General features: G+C 46.6%; 2 long non-coding RNA genes across 4 annotated transcripts in view; one reads left to right on the top strand and one right to left on the bottom strand.

Annotated features, from left to right (window-relative positions):
• Nucleotides 1-11,658, bottom strand: part of LOC102156048 — a 64,700-nt gene extending 53,042 nt beyond the window's left edge. The window contains exons 1-2 of one of the 2 annotated variants that reach the window (XR_005379295.1): nt 10,848-11,658; nt 2,363-2,542 (exon numbers count right to left, since the gene is read on the bottom strand). This is a non-coding gene — a long non-coding RNA (uncharacterized LOC102156048). The remainder of the gene's footprint in view (nt 1-2,362; nt 2,543-10,847) is intronic. The other variant, XR_005379294.1, reaches the window with a different exon arrangement.
• LOC119877591 lies at nt 10,996-18,394 on the top strand. 2 transcript variants are annotated; one of them, XR_005379287.1, is made up of 3 exons: nt 10,996-11,233; nt 12,739-12,941; nt 15,990-18,394. It is a non-coding gene; the product is annotated as an uncharacterized LOC119877591 (long non-coding RNA). The 2 variants fall into 2 exon arrangements; XR_005379286.1 differs by having other exon boundaries at nt 10,998-11,546.
• The last annotated feature ends 3,141 nt before the right edge of the window (nt 18,395-21,535 follow it).

Here is a 21,535-nt window from a genome sequence, read left to right as displayed (position 1 = left end):
CCTTCACTCTCCTACAGCATCCCTGAAAGCTCTCATTAACCCAGTCCTCTGCCTGATGTGAATTCACGGGCTTTGTAAGTAGGTCATTGGCTATAGAGTAGCTTTCAACTCCCCCTGGGACATTTGTGCCTGCAGATGACTACTTGTCCAGTTTGTCACAATGTGTAACAAGATGGAAAAGGAAAGAGAGAAGGAAACAAACATTTATTGAGTACCATAGTAGCAGACATGGCACATCCTGTCTACCTCGTGTCCATCCGCTTTTCCCCTTTACTAGCAGTATCTAGTACAGAGGAGAATTGACAAACAACTCCCCTGCATTCTGATTCTTTTCCTGTAGAAAAACAAAACACAAATTAATATCTCAATGAATTATCCTGCCTTATAAAACTTTGTGCTAAGTCAACTACCATCTCATACCAAATTCTAATATAAGCCAGTAGCAAGAGCCAATCATCTAGTGGGGAAAGAAAACGTCAAAACTGTAAATTCTATTTATTCATGGTTTGGTTGAGGTTTTTTTTCTGTGAATCTGAAACAAGTTAATTTTGGTAAAGGAGAATGCCTAGTCTTCAGCAAGTGCTCAATACGTGTTCAGTCTAGCACAGCAAATATGCCATTCTGGAGACATGTTCACACTCTGAGAAACAGAATTGTGTTATTTCTCTGGTAGTGGCCAAATGTCTGCTTCTCAAAACAAAACAATTACTTTTCCCAAAGGGATGGGAGAGTGATCCAGGAAAATATCACCTTGCCTCCTCACCATCAAAGGTAGCAAATGCATGAAAATTTAATACAGATAATTTGCATCTATTTGGGGCTTTTAGCATTTCAAAATGGTCTCACTTCAGTTGCTGTATTATGCAAGACTTCACAAGTGTCAGAAACTCAACTCAAAGTTATTAAGCCTAAAGGGAGAATTTACTGCCTGGTGTAACCTGGAAGTTTAAGTGTGGCTTAATCCAGGCACTCACAAGACAGCATCAATACTTGGTTCTTTTCTATTTTGTATCTGTGTGTTGGCTTCATTCTCAGGTTGGTGTGTCCTCCAGCATAACAATGACTGACACAGGTCCTTGCTTACATGCCACCAGCCAGAGAGACATTCCAGCAGAAAAAGAAGATCGGGCTCCTAGTATCTCTTGCCTTAGTCCTGGAAAGCATTGGACCAGCTCTGCAGTCATGTGCCTTACGTGAGCCAGTCACTGTGCTGGGGGATGGGTAGGTGCTCTGATTGGTCAGGCCTCACCTTGCCTATGCAGGTAGCCTAGAATGGGACTAATCAAAGAAGAGATGGCTCCTCACTATAAATCAGAGTGATGTTACCAGGAGGGGAGAAAAGTGCGCCAGGCAGGAATGCATAACTGGTGTCCCTGCAGGATCCACAGCTATCATGTAATTCTCACGGGGCCCTACGACCCCCAAAATGATCATGTGGGTCTTTTACTCTTTTTTAAATCTCAAAGTGAAACACACTCACTGTAATAATTACTTTTATTTTATAGATGAAGAAAGGGTCAAGAAAAACCCAAATTCTCAGTCACTCTGTCTCCAGAGTGGGGACCCTTACATCACTCAGCACATCTACGCACTGTCTTTTCTACCGAGGTCCATTTACAGGCCCAGGGGTCATTTTCAGGAATGTCCAAATTCTTCTACTATATGTATCAATCAAAGCAACCAAATAGCATTCCTCATCCCTTGCTCACAACCCAGGAAAATCAAATTTCAGGTGCCTATTTTGCAGCCACCTGGAAGGGGAACTGATCACTGAGCCAGTAATTCTTTGTTGGGTTAATGCAGCAGTCACCTGGGTGCTTGTTTAAAACAGTTACTTCCTAAGCTCTACCCCACACACCTGTGAAATCAGACTCTCTCAGACAGTGGCATCCAGCTTCCAGGATGGTCCCCAGTGATTCCTGCCTCCCAGTGAATCTCTAGTATTTGCATCTTGTGTCCAGTCCCTCATCCTTGACTAGGCCTGCCCTATTGTCTTAGCTCCAGCTGCTATAACAAAAATGCCAAATGATGGGGTTGATGTAAACAATAAACTATTTTACAAGTTCTAGACTTGTAAAGTTAAAGATCAAAGTGCCAGAGCTCACTTCCTGGTTCAAAGATCACCATCTTTTTGCTATGTCCTCACCTGGGAGAAAGGGGCAAGGGAAATCTCTGTGGTCCCTTTTATAAATATCCTATTCATGAAGACCTTCATGACCTAATTACCTCCCAAAGGCCCCACTTCTTAAACCATCCCATTGGGGATTAGGTTTTTAACACATGGACAAACACTCAGTAACCAGTAGGATATTGTGGGAGCTGACTTCTGCAGCCAGGTCATAAACAACATCACATTATCTACCTTGTTCTCTCTTGAATCACTTGTTCTGGGGAAGTCAGCCGCCATGTCATGAAGATGCTCAATCAGCCTTACGGAGGCTTCCATACGCTGAGGACCTGAGTTCTGCTGACAGCCATGTGAGAGAGCCCCAGCCACAGCCCAGCTCCAGTTCACACTCTGACGGCAACCTCATGAGACCACCTGCCAAAACCAACCAGCTAAGATGCTATCTGATTCCTGACCCTCAAAAGCTATGTGAGGCACAAATTCACTGTTGTTTTAAGCTGTTATGTTTCATGGTAATTTGTTACATAGCAGTAGATAGTTATTCTACAGAGTGAGCCCAGAAATCTGCATTTTTTATAAGCTTCCTGAGTAAGTTAGATATACATTTGTCAAAGTCACTGCAGCCCCAGGATGTTCCTGCAGCACTGTATAGACAGTGACATCAGTACTCTCCAGGGAATTAGGAAGCAAATTATAGTCCACCCCCAAATTATAGACAGTAATACAGAGTACACAGCTACCTTATCTTTTTTCAAAGGAGGCCCAGTATCATTTCATGACACATTGAATGAAAAAGCAGTTAGCATGTACTATGCCATCCCATTTTTGTTTTATAGGTGGTATTATTATGTAATCCCTCATGCCCCAGGAGTCACCAACCTGTAAATATAAAATAAAGTCTTCTATTCCTTAAAGAGAGTTCCCTTTACTCCTAAATTATCAAGGCACAAGCCCACAGCAGCCTAATTGCTTAGAATTAGTCCTTTCTTTTTCCTTTTTTTTTTTAAGATTTTATTTATTTATTCATGAGATACGAGAGAGAGAGAGAGAGAGAGAGAGAGAGAGAGAGGCAGAGACACAGGCAGAGGGAGATACAGGCTCCATGCAGGGAGCCCAACATGGCACTCGATCCCGGGTCTCCAGGATCACGCCCTGGGCCAAAGGCGACATTAAAGCACTGAGCCACCCGGGCTGCCCAGTCCTTTCTTTTTCTAAGGGTTCCTCAAGAACCTACTGAGTTCAGGAATGAGTCCACATGTCCTTTTGACTTTGGCCTCCTGCCACCCCATCTCTGTGTTCTGCAGGTATGACTCCCACCTCTGGCCCAGGAGGCAAGATGCTGTTCCGCCATCCAAATTCCCCACACAGACCTCGAAAATATCCAAGTGAAACCAGGCTGTAGGGTTGGCTTGTTTTTACACATGTATAATACACGAAAATCCCATTCTAAAAATTAGTTTTAAGTGGGGGATGGGGTAGGTAGTAGAGGCAGCAGCGCATAGTGGTTCAAATCCTGACTCCACCTCTTAAGTGGGCACTGTTGACTCCTTTCTTGATGTGCCCCTGCCCATCACAAATTCAAGGCCACAGTTCCTATTGTTTTCTATGTATATAGCGCCCCCTGGAGGTGTGCCTTTGTTTCTGCATCATAATAAGGATCCTAATCTTAATCCATAGGGTCATTATTAGGATTGGACAGGTTAACTCATTCAAATAAAGCCCCTCAACAATGTGTGGCCCAGAACAAGCACTCAGCCATGTTGCCTGATATTTTAATTGCCATCATTAGTGTCTATATAGACCCTACACAGAATCCCACTGCCCTCCTTAGAAGTCACCCTCCCCTTATTGTGTAAGCAGGCACCTTTGCAGAGTGTTCTCTCTGTATGCACTTACATACACACAGAAACATAGTTCTGCACTGGCTTTTTGCTTTTTGAATGAATGGGATCACTCTCTATGAATTGCTCCTTAGCATTGTGTATCAGAGAAACATCCACATCCACAAGTATGGATCTGCCTCACTTTAGTGGGGACACACCATGGTTTGTCTAATAATCCCCATGAGATGGACACCTAGTTTATTCTGTTTTATGCTATTGCAAACAACCCTTTTGGTTTGATGCTGCAAAGAATGCCAATACATGTCCATCACACTAGTATTTAGATGAGATTCCTAGAGGTGGCATTTGTGGACCAAAGGATATTTGCATTCCAAATATTGACAGGTCCTCAGACTTTGAAATTACTACAGTTGGCAAGATAAGAGAAGAGACATAGTAACATGAAGATTACTTTTGAACCATTGTTAAGAAAGTTTCCTCTCTTTCAATCCTGAAGAGCGGACACCACATCCAAACTCCATGGCAAGGAGCTTGCTCACTTAGCACTTATGATGTTTTTTTGGGGGGAGTGGGGGGTGGTATCCACTCCTCCAAGTTCCCACCCAGCTCCTTCTGGGCCAAGAAAAATGAGGAAGAAGACTTCTTGCCAATAGACCAACAATACCTCCTCATGAACCAGGGGAACTGCTCCCCCATGGAGAAGTCCTAGTGTCACATGCAGTGAATCTCGTGGCCCAAAGAAGACAACCACATTGCCTGTAGGATAGTTCCAAGTCTGTCTGTTGGGTCTTATACATCACCACTGGAAAGGAGACCAATGCTGGAGGCCTGAGTCCTCCTCGCCAGATCAAATGTGCACATCCCTCCTGCCACCATCTGGCTCTCATCCCCACCATCAGTGAGCAAATGCTTAGGGGAGAATATACACCCCATTTCCCACAAGCAAACAGGCACATTCAGGCCTGAAGCAGCCCACTTCCAAGTTCAGAAACAGATTTTTCTCCAACACTGCAGGGGCACATCTGCTAGCACACACACGTGCACACACACGCACACACACGGTTTGCATTACATTCTTCTGAGAACACTTAACAGCCCTGTCTCTGGTTTCAGCATTTGGGTTTTCAGGGTCTCCCTCAAGAACTGTAGATAGATATTTTTCTTTTCTGCTCACTGAGTGCTCACACACAGAATCAAGGGATATTCCTTCTCAAACAGAAATTCCAGTCTCCCTCCCAGAAAGTAGGAAATGCATGTAATGTTTTAAATATGAGTTTTCTGGGGTGCCCGGGTGGCTCAGCTGGTTAAGCATCTGCCTTCGGCTCAGGTCATGATCCTGCAGTCCCAAGATTGAGCCCTGCATCGGGCTCCCTGCTTAGAGGGAAGTCTGCTTCTTCCTCTGTCCTTCACCCATCTCATGCTCTTTTCTCATTCTCTCTCTCAAATAAATAAAATCTTTTTTAAAAAATAAATAAATTAGGGTTTTCCCAAGCATTTCCCCAAAATGTGCAAGTTGATTCTACTCCAAGAATCCTATTAAATATACATTTATATTTTTCATTCCTTCAACCATATCTACTGAGCACTACTACATGTCAAACATCAGTCTGGGTGCTGAGGACACAGAAGTGGGAAAAACAAGCCAAGACTTTGCAGGGATTACATTCCAGGGGACATACACATGGTGGGGGGGGGGGGAGCCTACAAAATATTTTTAAGTAATAATGGTTATTCTGAGGTTTGTGAAGACAGCAGACCTTTTTGTTTTCCTTTTATGTTTTGCATTATTTGAAACTTTCCTGTGTGGGGAAAAAAAAATCATGGTTTAGAAGAGTATCATTGTGAGTGTGTGCTCACAATATAGTGCCACGTGAAAACCACTGACTACAGAAGGATATGCAATGTGCTATTTTTGGTTATATATATAGTGTGTGTGTGTGTGTGTGTGTGTGTGTGTGTGTGTGTGTGTGTGTTGCTGGTGGTAATTTGTGACTGGAGGAATTATAAAGGATTCTGTTATTTCATTTTCTTTGTGCCCTTCTGTGTTTTCCAAGAGTCACACACTGAGCACACACAGCTTTTATGAATACAGGGGAAATGTTATCGAACACCCGGAATGGCTGCCTAGCCCTAAGGTATTCTATCCATCAGTCTATCAGATTGCCAGAATGTTCTCCATTAGAGTCACTCATATGATTAAACACTGTGTTCATGGAGGCTCCTGTTAAAATACGGAAGAGGAATAGCACACTGGCCTCTGTGAGGGTTCACGCGGTGAGGTGGGAATGTGAACGAGGGGATCGAGAAACAAACTGTTGCTCTGGAGAGCAGAGAGGTCCCCCCTGGCTCAGCAAGCCAAGGACAGAGAGGGAACGGCCGGAGGAGTGGACACCAGCGTGGCCGAGTGGGAATGACGTGGCTAGCCTTGCTGGGAGGCTGGGGGGAGGAGGGAGGACTCCTGTCCTGAGGGTTATTCTGGAAGCGAGGTCAGTGCTAATTAGCAGACTAATGAACAACCTGTTTGCTCCGAGGAAAAGGACACCTATTTGTGGGAGGTTTTCTCAGTCGTGAATGGCTTGGCCCCAGTTTTCAGAAGCAACGTCTGGAGTGACATCACTGTCCTCTGTCACAGCTGCCAGAGCTGAATGTCACCACAGCACCCAAACGACTCACTCACCCATCTCTCTCTCTCTCTCTCTCTCTCTCACTGTATGTTTTCATCCATTGTCCTGTTTGGTACCATCTGACAGAGAAGGGGGTCCTCAGCACCCCAGCAGGAGAGCAGAGGGGAGGAAGGGCCCGCCAGCAAAGAGGTAGATCCTTCCTGATGTAATCCTACCAGGCACACCTCTGCTCTGTGCTTCCTGCACTCTGCATGTTCCCGGTGCCTGCATCCAAGTGACCCTCAAAGCCTCCTTCTGCTAAGACACTGTGATCACCCACACCTGAGGCGGAGGATGGGGCGTGGGGGCGTGATTTAGCCAACATCCCCGAATGAGTCCATCTCTGTGATCTCTGACATCACTTCACTCAGCCTCCACTACAGCCCATCCCTCCTGCCCTCCCGGAAATCTGAGGTGCAGGAACCATAATCATCAAGGGAAGGTTAATATTACAATAGCATCGCACCCAAATTAAGACAGACAAGTTCAAATCTTTCACCTTTACCCCCAGTCCTATCAACCTGTCAGCAAGTTTTGTTGGCTCTTCCTTCAAAATATATTTGGGATCCAGTTCCTCCTTTTAACTGAGGCCACGCGAGGCCAAGGCACCAGGATTTCTGCTGCCTCAGCCTCGGTGAGCTCCCCGCTTGCACACTTGCTCCCCCGCAGGCTGGTCACACACGTAGCAGCCAGAGTCCTCTCTTGAAAATACCGATTGGATCATGTGTCTCTGGTGGCACTTAAAATAAAACATCCATTTCTCACCCTGGTCTAGGAGGCAGAGCACGGTCTGTCTGCTCCTGTGACCTCGTCTGCTATAGCATTGTCCCCACGGACCCTGTCCTCTCTGTTCCTGGAAAGCCCCCCAGCTCTCCCTCCACCCCATCCCCTGGCCTTTGCCCTTGCTGGTCCCTATCTCTGGAATTCTCAGCTGCTAGGTGTCTGCACAGCTAGTTCTTTCTCCCCCTTCAGGTGGCAACTCAGATGTCACCTCCTCCTAGAGGCCCTCCCTGAGTCCCTGTAAAATCCCCGACCCCCCTGGAGTCATTCCCATCTCATCAGCTGCGTCATGCCTTCAAAGAATTTCTCACCATCTGCAACCACCTTGTTCACCTGTCTATTTGTCGATTGTCTGTCTTCCCAGACCACCACACAAATGCTACCAGGGCAGGGCCCAGGTCTATTTTGCTCAAGCATCCAATACATAATAGGTGCTCAGTAAATACCTGAGAAGAAAGGGAGGGTGGGGGAGGGCAGGAGGGAGGGACAGAGAGAACGGAGACCTGTCTGGGCTCCCCACGCCCACATGCATGCTGCAGCTCCAAACACTCAAGTAAGAGTCAGCTAAGCAGGGCAGCAGGCCCAGAGCCATCCCTACCCTCCATCAACACCACCACATCCAGGATTGTTTGTCACTTGGCATGAGCCCCCATGAGTCCAGTCACGGCTGTTCAGAAAAGCTGGGACCTCTACTAATGAAGTGAGCAGAGACTCAGCAGCCAAAGCTTGCAACATCACTGAGAACGCTTCTCTCTGAGTCAGGTTTATGGCTCTTGTCTTTATTATTAACATTATAGGATGCTCTAATAGGTCTGTGAAAAATAGCCAACACCTGTAGAGTTCCACCTTCCAGCATCCAGCCCTGACCTGAGGTCCTGGGGTACACCCGTGCCCATATCACAAGCTTGGTACAGGGGAGAAGGGGTCCACACTGAGCTGGGGAGAGGATCCATCCCTCCCTGTCTTGGAAATCCCTTCCCTTTGCTCTGCAAGGACCAGAAGCCCATGTCAAACCAACCATGGATGATTCCCCCCAAGTCCCAATTTCTCTCTCCGGCAGGAAGAAAGCAATATTGATTCTGTAGGCTCTGGGGATGGTAAATTTGCCCCTGTCAGGCAAGCTCTGCCAGAGTGGGGAGAAAACAAACCACTCCAGCACCTAAATCTAGTAAACCGGGGAGAGGTGGCAGCCAGGATTGCTGCAGGGGGGAGTAGTTAGGGGCCAGGAGAGATTTATGGGGCACCAGCAGGAGAGAAATGTGGGTGGTTGAGTCCATTCTTCTGCCAACTCCAGATTTATACACTCCAGGCCTAGTTCACTGTCCCCACGGGACCTCAGGGACCTCTTGGCCTCTCCTCCTAGCCTTGGGGAGATTAATCACAGAGAAGAGGCGAGTGTCGGTGTATCGCTGTGGGTGTGAGTGTGCCAGTGTTTGCTCAGATATGTGTGTGAATTGTGTGTCTTTTTGTAATAGCCTCGGTGCATTTGTGTATTGTGTGCACGTATGCATTTGTGTTTCTCTTTGGCTACACCTTTCGAATACATGCTATCAGTATCCCTTTCAAATGCCCTTTTGGGGATTTGCTACAAGGTCTATGTTCCCCTCCTCTACTGCAAATCATGAAGCCTCAGCTTCCCTTCCTGAATGTTGAGGCACCTTCTCCCATGCTGACCACAGAGCACACCTTGGAGGTGGTCTTGGATTATATTCAGGGAAAAATGGAAATCTGTGATTGTGATATGTCAAGAAAATGAGATGGCTGGTCTCAAGCCCCTAGTTGGTGAATACCCTCTTCGTTCCTTCCTGTGAGTCAGTTCTGATTTAGGACAAAGATTGTAAAATCGTGGGTCTGTAGTTTTTTCTTTTTCTTTCAACATGTGCAGCCCTTCAATTCTCTCCTCCTCTGCCTCATGACCTGGATGCTACATAACGAGATGGTAGCATCAGAAAATATCAAAGCAGCCTGAGTCCTTAAGTCATTGCATGAAGGACCACCACCTAGAGAGTCGACTGACCGTCACCAGAATTCACACAGGAGAAATAAAGCTTTGTTGTGTGAAGCCACAGAGATTTCTGGGTTTGCTTGTTACTGCAGCATTAGTGGGCCTATCCTGACTAATACAACACATAAATCATCTTATATAGAACTGGTAAGAAATAAAAAAAATACGTTTTGATGTACTGGACCTGGCTATTTCCAAAGTCCTATTCACCTTCAAGACATGAAGATCCTAAATTCTTATGATTGCATGGCCCTAATTCTTTCCCCAGTCATACCACTGGAATTTCTACATAGATGAAATCTTCTCCTGATATTGCCACCCAACCCTCAAGAGTGTTAGGGGATAAGTCTAAAGGTACTGTCAGGCTGTCCCAGAATGGTAAAGCATGAAACTCAGGGGTTTGTTTTGCTTTGTTTTGTTTTGTTGCTATGACCACAAGCCTTTTGTATTTACTACCCACCTCAGAATTCAGCCAACTGCATTGTCACCCTGTGAGGGGTAGCTGTTCCCAACCCAATCCAAACCCCTTCTCTCCAGATGCCTTTCTGTGATCAAGACCTTCCCAATTAAGGAAATCACTTTGAAATTAACCACAGAAGACTCCTGTGAAGTGCTCTTTGGCTTCAAGCAAGCTGGGTGCCTTAAGGGTTTATTCTGGCTCTTTATCTAGGTGAACTGGTCACTCATATCTAACTGAAGTACCAGTGACCTAGGTTCAATCTCTAATCTGGTAATGTCCTAGCAGTGTTGAACTTTGACAAGTTTCTTAGCATCTCCAGGCCTCATGTTCCTCATCTGTCAAATGTGGACCATAACAGTACCTACCATAGGGTTGTCCTGAGGAAACATGAACACGAAACTAGTTCTCTAAGCTTAAGTGAATCAGAATAGCCCTTCACATAAGCAGAATAGGGAAATACATTGTATTCAAAAATCCTTTTCCTCCCTACTCTGGCAAAGTGTCAGTACTTTTGCCATTAGAGTCATAAATTGGAATTAAGATATTGCCTCTAGAAATAAACTTGACCTGAGAAGATAGCCCTTTGACTCATTATTGCTCTCTAGCTAAGACTGGCTTCTCAGGTGTGTCATTGCTCTGCAAATGAGAGACAATGAGACAGGGGACTAGTGGATTTTGATGATGAGGAGAGCCCATGCTTGGGCATTGCTGGGGAAGTCCTGGTCAAGTGATAAGAAGCCCCAAGCACTAAAGAGACAGCATGAAAGTAGTGTATGAATCACATCTCCACTTGAGGTCTCCATTTCTTCCTGCGTAAAAGCCATAGGATGCATTGAGAGCCTAAAGTGGCTGCCACAAATTTTAAAGTGTGGTGGACTTGTTTTCACTGCTATTGCCATAACCATTATGATTACCCTACCCACAAATGCTCTTATAAAACCACCCCTCCCTTCAGTGCTCCTCATACCTTCTCCTTCCTAGAGCCCCATACTGTGCAGCTGGATGAATCAAAACAAACAGTCTCCAATTTCCAGAACTCTCTTGGAATCATTGTTTGTTCTCCAAGAGGGTGGGCTTTAATTCCTTTGAGGTGAGAGCCTGGCTTCCATTCTTCTCTGCTGTCATGGAAACCAGGGCACTGGCAACTTGGCACGGAAACAAGAACGCAGCTTTCTTCTTTCACCAAGCAGAGGGAAGGCTGAGACAACTTCAGCACAGGAGGAAGAGACCTTACAGTTGATTTGATCTCCCTTTGTGAAGGAACAGCCACCCAGAAGGTGCCACCCAGAGCTGCTCACTCACAGAGCCCAGGAACTGACTTCAGAACCATGGAAAGCTCCCTAAGACTTAAAGGTTGAATGAGGAGGCTACACCATATTCTGACTTCTACAGAAGGCTGAGTATTAAAGCTGGAGACTGTGCTGTGTTTAAGAGTGCCAGAACCACAGAGGGGAAGTGTGAAGTATCATTCAGTTCACAGTTCCTCAAAGTGTGTTCCGAGGGCCCAGGCACCAGAATAGCCTAGAACACTGCTCCTTCTGACATCTGAATCATTCTCTGCAGGGTAGAGCCCTGGATTGTGCATTTTAACACATTGCCTCAAATAACTCTGATGTACATCAAGGCTTGAGGCTAAGTGATCTGGTGCCACACTCATTTATTTCAGGTGGGAAAATGGTATAGTCAAAGTGAAGTACATTTCCCCAGTTCAAAGAGCAAGTTGAAACCAGAATCCATGTGTCGTAATTACCAATATTTCTCTAAACCATCCTGGGTCCTATCTCAAAACCCTACCCTAAGTACCTATGCTGATGGCTCCAGCAAGCACATGAGATAATAATGCCTTAGGTAATCTCTCTGACAGTTCTCTTCTATGATACAAATTCTCCCTGGGAAATGTGAATTGTCTTACCACCATATTCATATACCTGGAACCTAATGCACACACAGATGCTCAGTACATATTGGCTGAGCTAACTAATCGATTTGTGTACTAATGGATGAATGAACTGCTCAACAATGGGGTGGGATGTCTCTTTAGTGCAGCAATAATAAAAATGCACACTTATTGAGCAAGCATTATATGGCTAGCTACAAGGCTAAGAAATCAACATTCAAAGGCCCATTGAGTTTGCACAACAACTCGATGAGATAGGAACTATTACCATCCTCAATCCAAAGATGAAGAAATACAGCTTGGAGAAGTTTAGTAATTTACCCAAGGGACACACAGGTGTGGCAGAGCTGGGATTCAAACCCAGGTATACTGAGTCCAAAGGCTGAGCCACATTTTCTGGACACACCAGGAAAAGCCACTTGTCCTTATGAATAGCCTCTGCATACTGGGAAGAAGGTTAAGCAAAAGGCCATCCAAGCCCCTGTGATGTGTTTGGTCATTAGCTAGAGCCTCTGATTGGGGCCTACTAAAGAGAGGTTAAATTTATCCATGCATCCATCCATTCATTTCTTCATTCTGCAAATGTTCATTGGCCACCTAATACATGCCAGGCCCTGTTCTAGGTACTGGTGCACAGTAGTGAACAATACAGACAAGGTCTCTGTTTAGTTGAGAGAGACGACACACAAAAAGCTAGCATAGGCACTGTGATATCAGGCAATGATGAGTGCTAAGAAGAAATACAGCAGGGCAAAGGGGATGGAGAGTGCCAGGGCATGTAGGGAAACAGCATAAGAGAGCCACTGGCACACGGCAGCTGAGTCTGCAAGAACCCCAAACAATTAGCTAAAAAATAACATGTTAGGCAACCCACTGTTTGGATCAGAACCACCAAACCTTCTCAGGGATTTTTTTCCACTGAACCGATCTTATGTTGTCTTATTTTTTTCTCTTTTAACAGAATTGTTGATGCATAGATAGAAATAGAACCTGAGAGCTGGAAGCTATGACCAATGCTCCATTCCCTGGGTTAGACTGGGCCTTTCTTCTGTTTAAGACAGCACTGCTGTGAACAGTGAGGACTGGCAGGAATGCCCGCTCAGGGCTCAGAAAGAACAGAGGCCTGTCCATGGACAACTGTCAGCTGGGACTCTCTGGAGACAGGTATCAGAAGCTTTCTAAATCTAACATTAGTAATAAAAGGGGACATGTAAAGGTATGGAGTATTACAAAGAACCCAGGGTGGAGACCTGTCAGGGCTCAGGAGAGACCTGAATGAGCAGGAGAAGGCACTCAGGATGCCCGTCTCCTCTCTACCTCTGCCCTTCAGCCTGTGTCTCTCCCCAAACATGGGTTGTCCAATTTAGGTGACAAGAGATAAGGTAGCTGCCTACAGCTCCCAAGTTTTATACTTTAGCTCAAAAGCATCCTTTTGACACTAAATCTTCTTAGTCCAAATCTCAAGTTCCCAGGGAAGAGGTTCCACTTGGCCTATTTGGGGCTAGGGTTTTCTACTTTTGGCCAGTCAGCTCTGGACAGGGAGCATGGAATTCTATTCTTTTTAAAGGTTTATTTTATTTATTTGAGAGAGAGACAAAGAGAAAGCATGAGTAGGGGGAAGGGCAGAGGGAGAGGGAGAGGGAGAAGTAGACTCCTGGCTGAGCAGGGAGCCCCATGTGGGGCTCGATCACAGGACCCTGGGATCATGACCTGAGCAGAAGGCAGATGATTAGCCAACTGAGCCACCAAGGCACCTGAGAGGGGAACTCCACTGACCAATTATGAGAAACTCAAGTATCAGAGGAGCAATGGAGGAATCATTTTCAGGAATAAGGGAATCAGTGTGAGCTGTGCAGAATCTCATAAACTTGCCATGACAATGACACATCCTGGACCCTAAAAACAGAGACAATGTGCACTCCAAGGGCTGAGCAATACGACCAGGGAAGAACCTGGGGTCCATCCCACATGGAAGTCAGTGATGGGGATGAGAGAGTTAAGCCAAACCCACAAACTCTGAAAAGCACCCAATTCCACTCAGTAGTCATTGAAATGGCCTCTATAAAGCTCTGAGGCAAAATTATAGATCATCATTTTAATTGAGTGCAATTGGCTATACATTAATATTCATGATTATTAGAGCAGCTAATTTTCCTCTTTATAGAAAAGTGAGTGGGGGATCATTTCAGCTGCTACTTACTTTTCTTCCCTTAGATTTCTGTGGGGGAGGTGAAAGAATAAAAGGCACAGCACTTGAAATCAGCCATCAATTTCTGAATGTTGGGTAATTATTAAGGATTTTTAATTGCTTTGACCTCTTCGAGGGGGCTAGGAAGAAGCATCTTATGAATATAAAAAATACACATATCCACAAGCCTCCAGAAGTGGCTTCTTTGGCTAAATGAAAGCAGACTATCTAAATGAGAATCCTATCTATTCCTCAGTCCCACTAACCTGCCATGGTTAGTAACAACAGCAACAATTACAACAGTAACAGTAATGATCATCATCAAAGCCCAAGTGGGATGAAGAGAGCATCTGCCTGTGGGGTGAGAACAGGCAGGGTGAAAGGAAGTCTACGAAAGGCAGAGGTGGCAACCTTAACAGGACAACTGTTTCATCGGTCAGACAATTAAATATATTGAGGATAATGGCAGCCAGTTTCTAATCACCAGAATTACATCAGAAGAGAGTTATAGAAGGGAGAAAAAAATCAGAATGAACTCTAAGGTGACAGATTAGAATAAGAAGGATCAATGTGACTTGATGGTTTTCAATATATAGAAAAAAATCTAGAAACAAATATAGATGTAAACATGTATGTGTACACACATAAACATCCCCTAGCTTTGTCCATGGAGAGGCCCTTGGAACTGTGATGCCCCAACAGCAATACACACACCAACACCAAAATCTTTACTTCTAAATATTCTCCACTAAATTGAACCAGGGCCCCCCTGAGAAATTGTTGATTCCAGGGCTGGCTCAGAGAAAATACAGGGTGAGCCTAGAACACCTTGCGGTGCCAAAAAGCAAAGCAGAACCCAGAGTAAAATGGAGGCCATACCAAGTGACACAGAAGGCAGCTTGAACAGATTCTCACTGGCCAAAAATGAGGCAGTTGAAGCTCTAAAACAAATGATGATAGTAATGTATTAAATCCACTAAGTAAAATAGCAAAGAATGAGTTCTTACTGATATAAATGAATGAATGCATGAAGTATTTGGTGACAGTATGTACACAGTTTCAAAAAACTTCCCCACAAAAATTCTAAGATAGAGGAAAAGAGTAACTTCACAGCAAAGAACCTCGGCAGAAACCACCTTGGTCACATGACCAAAGTGAGCAACACATCAGTAACAGAAAAAATAGAACTTACATGCCACCTGGCAGGATTCAATGAGGACACAGCATCGCTCCTGCGCTGTTCCTGCCAAAGATGCACAACCCAAAGATAGCCTATTTTTTTTTAAGATTCATTTATTTATTTGAGAGAGAGGTCACGGGGCAGAGGGGGAGGGGCAGGGGTGAGGGGGCCCAAAAGGAAAGGATCTTAAGCCAACTCCCTGCTGAGCCTGGACCCCAAGGCAAAGCTCAAACTCATGACCCATGAGATCATGATCTGAGCAGAAACCAAGAGCCGGATGGATGCTTAATGGACCAAGCCAGCCAGGTGCCCCATGACCTGAAGCTAATCTTAAGGAATATCAGACAAAGCCAAACTGAGGGACAGTCTACTAAATAATGGACCTGTGCCCTTCAAAAGATTTAAGAATGAAGAATGCTCCAGACTGAAGGAGACTCAAGAGATGGGACACCTACAGGCAATGGACAATCCCAAACTGGACCCTTCTACAACAAAAGACATTATCGAGACAAACAGCAAAACTGAAACATGGTCTGAGGATTAGAGGTTAGTAAGGTATCAGGGTTAACATCCTGATCCTAATAGTTTTATTGTGATTATCTGGGAGCCTTCTTGTATTAGGGAAATAAATTCTACTATATTCAGGGGTGATGGGTTATCAGGTTGGCAGCTTTCTTTCAAATGGCTCTGGGGGAAAAAGTTACTTGTATTGAACTTACAGCTTTTCTGTAATAATCATAACTCCCAATTGGAGTGCCTAGCATTGCTGTGCACTTTTCATCTCTCTGTTTCTACCTTACAAATAATCTTACAAGTTATTTCTGGGTTCCTTCCCATTTTACAGGTGAAGAAACGGAAGGTCACAGAGGCTAAGCATCAAGCACAAGACTCTTACTTCTTTCATTCTACAAGTATTCACGGAGTCTCTGGGTGTGCCAGGCACTGGTACATATAGTGAGGAATCAAATAAGCCTGCCCTACCTTTGTGAAGCCTCCAGTCTAGGAGGGCTGTTGGCAATAACTGGGAAAGGAAACAAGGAAACAGTTCCAGGGGGTGACAAGGGCCGTGAAAGTACCGAGAAGAGGTGTGAAGAAAGATAACATTGGGGAGCAAAAGATGATGAGCCAGATCATGAGCGCCCTTACAGAATTTGGATCAGATTCTAAATCAATGGGAAATCATGGACATGATTTATGCAGGGGAGTGACAGGATCTGATTCATATCTTAAAGGAACTCCCTGATTGTGGAGAGAGATTAGATGGGGCAAAAAGAGAAAATGTAGGGGCCAGAGAGCTAGGAAGTGTCAGAGCCCATGTTCCCTGGCCCCCCACCAAGATATGTCTGACCTCATTCTCTAGCGCTCTGGGTGCCCTCCCATATTCTTGCACGCTTACCGCGTCTGGCACCCCAACCCAACTTCCAACTGCCGTGCCAGGTCCAGCTCCTTGCCTTGGGCTTTCTCTGGCTGCCCAGGGCAGGTCAGCAGTGTCTGGAATCAATGCCACCTACGCCCCCGGGGAGAGCATCCCTCAGTTGATGAGTTGTCAGAGTTAGTGGATAAATACTACAGCTCCCTAGCTTGGGGAGAATTTAGCAAAATGAGCCACTTCATAGCAACCTGGGGCAGTCTGTGCTATATAGAGGTTAAAGACGGGGGCGCTTGCTCTGAAATTAAATGAGAGCTGGGTTCTAACCCCAGTTCTACGACTCAGTGGGAGACGGAACTGAGAGGTGTACAGGCTCCTTAAGTTAGAGCTAGTGAAGGTCCCCCGTCTTTTTGTTCTTTGAACATCTTGTGTTTTAGGTCTTCCTGGCAGGGGGCACCAGTAATGGGCAACAGAATTTTCCCCCATATGAGGAGTGTTCTTTATCTGTACTGTCCAATCTGGTAGCCACTAGTTGCATGTGGCTACTGAGTACTTAAAACCTGATGAATGCAACTGAGGGACTCAAGTTTTCATTTTACTTCATTTTAATTAATATGAATGCAAACAGCCACACATGGCTAGTAGCTTCCATACTGGATGGAGCAGCTCTACACGCTGGGACAAACGCTAGGGCACATCCCGCTGGAATGGGCACCAGCACCCAGCTTCCAAGCTCTCCGGAGAAAGGCAGCAGTGGGAGCAGCAAACCACACATCCAAAGCTACGTGACGCCTCTCCTTGGGTCCCCAGGATCACCTGCGGGGTTTCTCTCTCCTTTGTCCTGTCTAAACAGTGCTGTTCCTTTACAGAGATGCACACGAATTTTCATGAGACCAAATCGTGCTAAATTGCATCTCTCGCTCTCTTGCCTCCTGACACAATTCCCCTTCTAATAAGATTTTCCCCTGCTAGCCCATTTTCGCAGCAGCTGTGCTAAAAAGCCATCTTCTGATTGAGCTGTGACTTAGGCAAGGGACAGGGGAGCGTGAGGCAGAAAGCCAGAGGGATTTAGGTCTATTTTCTCACCTCTTTGGGGGCAGCCAGGTGATATAATCAAGCCAAAGACAATTCCTCTACCACCCGCCAGGAGGTCAGAGGACCAGCACCTGCCACAGCCGCTTGCTGACAATGTTGCCAAAAGACCTCACCTCTGCCGTGGGACAGACTCACCTCCGCCATGGGACAGACCTTGCCTCCGCTGTGGGACAGACCTCATCTCACCATGGGACAGACTCATCTCCATCACAGACAGACCTCACCTCCACCGTGGGACAGACCTCACCTCCGCCGTGGGACAGACTCACCTCCGCCGTGGGACAGACCTCGCCTCCGCTGTGGGACAGACCTCATCTCCACCATGGGACAGACTCATCTCCACCACAGACAGACCTCACCTCCACCGTGGGACAGACCTCACCTCCACCGTGGGACAGACCTCACCTCCACCATGGGACAGACTCACCTCCACCATGGGACAGACCTTGCCTCCACCGTGGGACAGACCTCACCTCCACCATGGGACAGACTCACCTCCACCATGGGACAGACCTTGCCTCCACCGTGGGACAGACCTCGCCTCCACTGTGGGACAGACCTTGCCTCTGCCGTGGGACAGACCTCATCTCCACCACGGGACAGATTCACCTCTGCCGTGGGACAGGCAGGCCTGGGGCCCTCACTTCTCTGGAGTGAACTTTCTGTTGCCTTTAGGAGGAGTGGAAACAGAGACCCATTTCTCCAGAGCAGTTATTCTCTAATAGGAGATGGTGGGAGGAACGCTGGTGGTCTGAAAGCTCTTCCAACAAGTGCAGCAGAAGTGATGCTTTCTCTCCTCCCTTCATTCTCTAGCCCTGGTCTCTGGCACCCTGCATGTCAGGGTTTCCCTCCCTTTCTCCCCATGTGCGCAGCAGAACTCCAGCCCAGCCAGCAGCAGCCCCTCTCACCTGGAGGAATGAAATCACCTTCTGCCCCCGACAACTCCCTCTCTCACCGCACCCAGACAGAGTACCTACTGGTGGCCAGGACAGGCCCAGTCATGAGGCAGTGACAATCAATCCCTGAAAGTTAGTTACTTGGAACAATCAGAGTTCCCTTGTTGCTCACATTGCATTCGGCTAGGACATCGGCTCCAAGTCCCCACCTGCAAGATGCCACCCCCACGACAAACACCGATGGTTGCTCCTGGCAGTGCAACAGCCACCTCTTGCTCCCCAGGCTCCCTACACACGGCCACCTGCTGTCATGTCCTCCCCTTTGGCCTCATCTGCTCTTAGGCCAGGCTGTGCCAGAAGTCAGGAGGCTGCAAGATCTCTAAGGGGACAAATCACCACTTCCGTCAATTGCATTTAAACAGTTTTATGTCAGGAAGAAACATACACAGGGACATTCCCTCCCGGATTTAGCACAAGGTCTACTCCTTCTTCCCTGGGGCATGCACGCCAAGAATGGCAAAACAGGGAGTCCCAAGCCCTGATTGATACTTTAGAGTTGTTAGGATTATGGAAAGGCGGTGTTTATGGATAGGCCACCCTGATCTTTGTTATTGTTGACATGAAGATTTCACACCGGTAGCAGAATCATCTGATAAACAGGGAGGAGGAATCTTCCTGGCCTGGCCAGGGCCTCTTTAACCCCATCTTGGGCAATTTTCCTGACCAGGAAGAAACAGATTAAAGAGAGGGCTCTATTTTTTTTTTTTTAAAGCACCCTGAGCCAAAGCTGGAGCCTGGAACTCCTGAGATCCTCTCTGGTGAGGGAAGAGGAGGGCGGGGGCGGGGGGGGAAGCCAGGGGGCGAGGGTGACTCGTGTGGGCAGTAATCCTAGTTCTGCCAATTTACATCTGTGTGTGGTGAGCCTCAGTCTCCCTCTCTATAAAATGGGGATACTAATAAGGCGGCTTGAGGATTGCAGGGCAGAAAGCAAAGTCCCTTGCATATAGCAGGTGCTCGACATTATGAGAGTTTTGACATTTTGGGGTTGCTTTGGCTCCTGATGTGCCTCTTCCCCACGTCTCTACAAGCTGACTACGGGCCTTCGTTCAGGGCCTCTGCTGGGAAGCCCTCCTTGATTGGGCTTCCTTGGCCGATGACGATCTTGGCACCCTCAGAATCTGCATGCTGTTTAGGCCTCAACTGTAAACTCTGGGTAACTCTCATCTCCCCACCTAGACCATAAGCTGGAAACTGCCCTGATTTCTTCATATGTTTTGCTGAATCCAGCAGGGGTAGGACGCATAGTTCAGTACCATTCCCTGCGCTCCCTCTCCCACTGGTTCAGTCCTCAGAGCACCCTTTGAAGGAACTTTTAAGTGCAAATTAGGCCCTGCCCCTGCCCAGGTAAAAACTTTTCAAGGGACCCCAAGAGATAATGAATAAGTCATTAGCACTGATGCTCACCCCCCCATACCTTTGCCACCCCACTCCAGCCAGGCTGAGCTCTCTGTCCTTGTGAATTTTCCAGACTCCATCCCATAAGCTGCTCTGCTTTCAAAACATCCATCCTCCTCTCCATCACTTTGCACACTGCTGCCTTCTTCTCCTCCACTTGGTCCTCACCTCCTTAAGGGCAGGGGCTTTGCCTGCCTTGTTCCTTGCCATGCCTCAGGGACCTAGGACAGCCGCCTGGCACAACAATAGGGACGCAATTACCAGCAAGTCAATGCGTGAGTGAATAAGTGGGCTTCTCCTACCTCCCCCGTATCTAGGGAATGGGAATTACAAACCAAGCGTGGCTGGCAGGAAGAGATGTCGCAGACCAGGAGACAGCCTTGCAGACAATCACCCCAGAAATGGAGACAATGGAGAGGAAATCAGGCACTGCCCATGTTACAAGGTGACTGGACCTCAGAAACACCGCTGACTGAAAAAAGCCAGATACGAAAGGCCACATAGTGTACAATATCTTACATACGAGCTGCCAAGAACAGGCAAGTCTGTAAGACAAAAAACAAAAAACAAAAAAAACAGATTAGTGGTTTCCAGGGGCTGGGGGAATGGCCCGGTGTGCGAGTGGGGTGGTGTCACTAATGGGAAGTGGGCTTCTGTTTGGGCTGGTTGACACGTTCTGGAATTAAATAGTGGCTATGATTGTACAACCTAGTCAGTATACTAAATCCACTGAATTTTATACCTTAAAAAGGGTGAATTTTATGAGGTGGATTATAGCTCAGTAAAAAAGATGATAGATAGATATTTTTTAAGTCACACCAGCTCTTTGACTGCAGTTGATGGTGATTAGTATGTTGAGATCTATATGCTCTGGTGAACATGTTCCTTCCCCTGCAATAATATCAGAGGATTTTCTTTATAAATAAATCCGAAGCATACTCCTTTAAATAAAAAAATAATAATAAAAAGGAAAGGACCAGAATGGTTAAGGTGATCTCCTTTTCCTGCCTCTCCATCAGTTCCATACTACTAACAATTTCACCCCCTTGTGAACTACACCATCCTCTGCTTTAATGCTGGATATTATCACTCACAGAGCAGCCAGTCATGACTACAGAGCTACAAGCAAGGGACAGAATGAAGCTCTGGCACCTTTCCCCTAAATACTCTCCCAGCCTCCTCCAAGCCCCCATCCAGAAGCAGGATTGGCTGAGAAAGTCCCAGTCCAAGAGCCCCCAACTGTCAACAGAGAGCACCAGAGGGAGATTGCAGATGGGCGCCCACCCTCCACCTGCTCCTGCATCCACACCCTCTGCCACGTGTCTCCCACTGGAGGCAGTGTGTCTGCTCCACTGAGATCGGTCATGTGATGTGGACTTGCACCAATAGTGTGCTATTGGACATAGCAAGTGCAAAGTCCTAAATATCCTTCTGCAGTCGGCTGGCATCTTGTGTTCCAGACAGTGGCCCCAGAAGATAATGCCCTGGATAGCCCCCCAGTCCCAAGAGGCCGAAGGCAAAGGCATGGAGGAGTCCTAAGCCTACTCTGCAGCCTGGAGCCCAGCCCAGCCTGGC

This window comes from Canis lupus, chromosome 26, assembly GCF_011100685.1.
Source record: "Canis lupus familiaris isolate Mischka breed German Shepherd chromosome 26, alternate assembly UU_Cfam_GSD_1.0, whole genome shotgun sequence".
NCBI classification, from domain to species: Eukaryota; Metazoa; Chordata; class Mammalia; order Carnivora; family Canidae; genus Canis; species Canis lupus.
This window is presented reverse-complemented; position numbering and strand designations above follow the sequence as displayed.